Here is a 5,286-nt window from a genome sequence, read left to right as displayed (position 1 = left end):
GGAGTGGTGGAGGGTTTGTTTTGCAAGGGAAGGATGATAGGATGGGCGGTTTAAACTGTGCCAAGCCTTCAGTGAATATGGAAGAGTGGCCAGGATTTAAGTAGATGGCACAGAGGAGGGTAAAAAGTACAGGCATACCTCAGGGATATTTCGGGTTGGGTTCCAGACCACCCTAATAAAGCAAGTAGTAACCTTTTTGTTGCTGGAGGGTCTTGCCTTCAATTTGTAAAAAATACAACATCTGTGAAGCACAATAAAACAAAGTGCAATGAAACAAGGTCAGCCTGCAACCAACTGGTAAACCCTCAAAGAGCGGGAGTAGCTTGTACCGGGGTGGAACGGTAACCATTTGGAAAAGCTGGTGGGCAACCAGGAGCCAGGAAAACACTGATCTCAGGCCCTTGTTACACATGGTTGGCATAAACAAACTACCTCCACCCACCGCTGCTCTGGGGGAGCCTCACGTTGGACAAGGACAGAACGGGTCTTGCATCAGAGAATGTCTACAAAACGCCACTCAGTGCCTGGCACACCAATTGATGTGTCAACCAATCAACATGTCTCTCTCTGTGTCTCGCCCCCTTCCTTCCACTCTCTCTAAAAATCGATGGAAAAATACCCTCTGGTGAGGAAATAAATAAACAAACAAATAAATAAATAAATAAATAAATAAATAAATCCTTTATAATAAAAGGCTAATATGCAACCGGTCACTATGATGCATACTGACCACCAGCGGGAAGACACTCAATGTAGGAGCTGCCTCCTGGTAATCAGTGCACTCTCAGAGGGGGAGCTCAGCGGTGGTGGTGAGAGCCTCTCCCACCTCTGAGGCAGTGCTAAGAATGTCTGATAGCCATCAGTCGTACATCCCCCAAGGGCTCACGGACTGTGAGAGGGCGCAGGCTGGGCTGAGGTACCCTCTCCCCCGCCCCCCCCCCCATGCACAAATTTCATGCACTGGGCCTCTAGTACATAAATAAATAAACAAACAAATCTCTATAATAAAGAGCCAGGGTGTAACACCATTACCACCGAAGTTTGACCAGACCGGAAGTCAGTGCTGGGTTGCCATGGCAACCCAATGCTGACTGCTTCCGCTGCAGGCATGGTGCCCCAGCACTGACTGCTGAGGGGGCTGCGAATCAGGGCCAGAGAGAGGTCTGAAGAGAGAAGCAGGAACTGATCCGTTGCCTCTGTAGCAGCTTTTGACCAACACTTGCCTCTCTCTTTCTCTCCCAGTCTGGCCAGCAGCTGCGCCTCCATCTCTCCAGGACTCCGCTGGGGCTGCTGATCAGCCCCACCTTTCTGATCAGGCCCCGTTGATAGGCCCAGAGATGCTGACTGGCATAGAAACTGACCAGTCAGAACCAAATCTGGGTGAAGTGTGAGGAACCTATGGCTGCCTAGGAGGTGGAGCTTTTGACGTTGACTGGCATAGAAACTGACCAATCAGAACCAAATCTGGGAGCTTAGAGGTGTTTCTGTCCATGGAGAGCAGTTGATCTCGAGGCCGGCTCCAGCAATGGCCTTTGCAAATCTACAGAAAGTGCTCATCAGTGACAGCCTGGACCCTTGATGCTGGAAGATCCTGCAAGATGGAGGGCTGCAGGTGGTGGAGAAGCAGAACCTGAGCAAAGAGGAGCTGATAGCCGAGCTGCAGGACTGCGAAGGCCTTATCCTCCACTCGGCCACCAAGGTGACCGCAGATGTCATCAATGCCGCAGAGAAGCTCCAGGTGGTGGGCAGGGCCGGCACTGGCATGGACAACATGGATCTGGAGGCTGCCACGAGGAAGGGCATCCTGGTCATGAACATTCCCAATGGGAACAGTCTTAGTGCTGCGGAGCTCACCTGTGGGATGATCATGTGTCTGGCCAGGCAGATTCCCCAGGCGATGGCTTTGATGAAAGATGGCAAATGGGACTGAAAGAAGTTCATGGGAACCGACTTGAATGGAAAGACCCTGGGAATTCTTGGCCTGGGGAGGATCGGGAGAGAGGTGGCTGTCCGGATACAGTCCTTCGGGATGAAGACTGTAGGGTACCACCCCATCATCTAACCAGAGGTCTCGGCCCCCTTCGGCGTTCAGCAGCTGCCCCTGGAGGAGATCTGGCCCTCTGTGACTTCATCACTGTGCACACCGCTCTCCTGCCCTCCACGACAGGCCTGCTGAAAGACAGCACCTTTGCCCTGTGCTAGAAGGGTGTGTGCGTGGTGAACTGCTCCTGCGGAGGGATCGTGGAAGAGGGCGCCCTGCTCCGGGCCCTGCAGTCAGGGCAGTGTGCGGGCGCAGCGCTGGATGTGTTCACGGAAGAGCTGCCTTGGGACCGCGCCTTGGTGGACCACGAGAACGTCATCAGCTGCCCCCACAGAGGGGCCACTGCGGGGAGGAGATCACTATTCAGTTTGTGGACATGGTGAAGGGGAGAGCCCTCGCGGGGGTCGTGAATGCCCAGGCCCTTACCAGCGCCTTCTCTCCGCACACCAAACCTTGGATCTGTCTGGCAGAAGCTCTGGGGACTCTGATGTGAGCCTGGGCAGGGTCCCCCAAAGGGACCATCCAGATGGTAACGCAGGGTTTATCCCTGAAGAATGCTGGGAACTGCCTGAGCCCCGCAGTCATTGTCGGCCTCCTCAAAGACGCTTCTAATCATGCAGATGTGAACTTGGTGAATGCCAAGCTGCTGGTGAAGGAGCCCAGCCTCAATGTAACCACCTCTCATAACCACACTGTGCCAGGAGAGCAAGGATGCGGGGAAGGCCTCCTGAGCGTGGCCCTGGCAGGTGCCCCCTACCAGGCTGTGGACAGGGCACCACACCTGTGCTGCAGGCACACAACGGAGCTGCTTTCAGACCAGAAGTGCCTCTGTGCAGGGGTCTGCCCCTGCTCCTGTTTTGGGCTCAGCCCTCCAACCCTGCCATGCTGCCTACCATGATTGGGCTCCTGGCAGAGGCAGGCAAGCAGCTGCTGTCTTACCAGACCTCGGTGGTGTCCAATGGGGAGACCTGGCATGTCATGGGCATCTCCTCCCTCCTGCCCAGCCTGGATGCCTGGAAGCAGTTTATGACTGAGGGCTTTCAGTTTCATTTCTGACCTTGGGGCTCACCAGGACCAGCCTTGGGGGCTTTGTGATCAACATTGACAGGTTACATTCCCGGGGCTGACACCACTTATGTAGTCTGATCCCTGTAATAACCACTTAATAAACAGCCTACCCTCCCCCCGCCAAAAAAAAAAAAGAACCAAATCTGGGTCAACTGTGAGGAGCCAATGGCTGCCTAGGAGGAGGAGCTTTTGATGCTGACTGGCATAGAAACTGACCAATCAGAACCAAATCTGGGTCAACTGTGAGGAGCAAATGGCTGCCTAGGATGCGGAGCTTTTGATGCTGACTGGCACAGAAACCGACCAATCAGAACCAAATTGGCCAGCATAGGAGGGGAGTTGGGGGCAAGATCAGACCAGCAGGGGAGGGCCATTTGGGGGGAGATCAGGCCAGCAGGGGAGGGCAATTGGGGTTGGGGGCAACCAGGCTGGCAAGGGGAGGGCAGTTAGGGACGAGATCAGGCCGCAGGGGAGGGCTGTTGGGGGCAACCAGGCCAGCAGGAGAGGGCAGTTGGGGGCAACCAGGCCGACAGGGGAGGGCAGTTGGGGGCGAGATCAGGCCGGCAGGGGAGGGCAGTTGGGGGCGAGATCAGGCAGGCAGAGGCAGTTGGGGGCGAGATCAGGCCTGCAGGGGAGGGCAGTTAGGGGCGATCAGGCAGGCAGGCAGAGGAGTTAGGGGCAATCAGGCATGCAGGCAGAGGCAGTTAGGGGCGATCAGACAGGCAGGCAGGTGAGTGGTTAGGAGCCAGCGGTCCCAGATTGTGGGATCAGGCCTAAACCGACAGTTGGACATTCCCCCAAGGGGTCCCCGATTGGAGAAGGTGCAGGCTGGGCTGAGGGAACCGCCCCCCTCCGTGCACGAATTTCATGCACTGGGCCACTAGTAAGTAAATAAAAGGCCTGGTGGAAAGGGAGATTGGGTCAAGGGAGAGGAGGCCCTGGAAGGAGGAGGATGAGCACAGGGTTGGGTGGTAGTGAGGGTGATGGGTGGGAAGCACAGCGGAATGACCTGACCTGACCCCAGGTTCCTAGCTCATTCAGCCTCTGGGGATAGTGTCCAGAGGTGACATTGGGCAAGATTCTGTCTCTGAAGAGATTGTGAGGGCCTGTGTGGCTAGCGATTGGTGGGTTCTGTGGTGTCTGCTTCCAGTATATGTCCTGTATTCCTGTCTTCCTTTTATTTCCATACGAGAATCCAATTCAAGCCCCATGATTTCTTCCCTGAACTCTTTTTTTCTGCCTCATGTCGTTTCTTCCATACTACTTCAAAGTGAACCTCCCATCATTTCCCGGCTCAAAACCTTCAGTGCCTCCCTACTAAATAAAGTTAACTGCCCACACGTAAAGGTTGCAACCTTCCACGACATGCTGAGAATAGTTTTGTCCTGTGTCCAACCCTGTCACCTTTCCCACTCACTACTCCCCGAGGTGGCGTCTCACTGTGTCTTCCTCGCTTTCCTGCAGGCTGCCCCTCCTCCCAGCATGCCCTCTCAGACTTCCACCTGTCAAAATCCTGTTCTCCTCATCAGCACACTGCATACGCCAGCAAGCTTACGAAGCCCTTCTCCCTCACACGCACTCAGGGGTGATACTGAAAATATTTAACCACGCCCACCATCAGCACCATCCTATCTACTCTGGCTGTGGACAGAGGAGGGCCTCTAGGTCCCTGCCATGATGGGCGTTAACCCTTTATCGCTGGATTGGGGGAGGGCTGTGGGTCCCAGGGGAGGGAGCCAGGATGAGGGGCAGAGGGGAGTACAGTGAGAGGCTCAGGGTTTTAATATTTTAACAATGGCATTGTAGTGCAGGCCATCTGAGCGTCAGCTCCTCTGATACCCTCATGTGATCATCCTGTTCAGGCCTCTTCCAGTGTCCTTGACTTCTGCAGCATCCAGCCCATCGTGCTTGGTAGGTAATTGGTACACGCTTGTCCATCTCCTTCCCCTGCTTGCAACAAGATTACAGATCCTTTCCAAGGCTCTCTGACTCATCGCTGTGCCCTCCCTTCACGACACCTGGCAAATCACACTCAACAAATGTTGGTTCCTTTGACTTGAAGAAGGGGACATAGTTCACTTTCAGATGTCAACCAAGTAAGGTTCCCGAGGAAAAGGGAAAAGATAAATCTTTTCAAATGAATGCCTGCTCCTTAAATGTCATTTCATTCTCGTAAT

The 5,286-nt window shown here is 54.4% G+C and overlaps 1 pseudogene; it reads left to right on the top strand.

Annotated features, from left to right (window-relative positions):
* The first annotated feature begins 1,525 nt into the window (after window positions 1-1,525).
* LOC103301744 (D-3-phosphoglycerate dehydrogenase-like) lies at window positions 1,526-3,097 on the top strand (annotated as a pseudogene).
* The last annotated feature ends 2,189 nt before the right edge of the window (window positions 3,098-5,286 follow it).

Source organism: Eptesicus fuscus, chromosome 14 (genome assembly GCF_027574615.1).
Source record: "Eptesicus fuscus isolate TK198812 chromosome 14, DD_ASM_mEF_20220401, whole genome shotgun sequence".
NCBI classification, from domain to species: Eukaryota; Metazoa; Chordata; class Mammalia; order Chiroptera; family Vespertilionidae; genus Eptesicus; species Eptesicus fuscus.
This window is presented reverse-complemented; position numbering and strand designations above follow the sequence as displayed.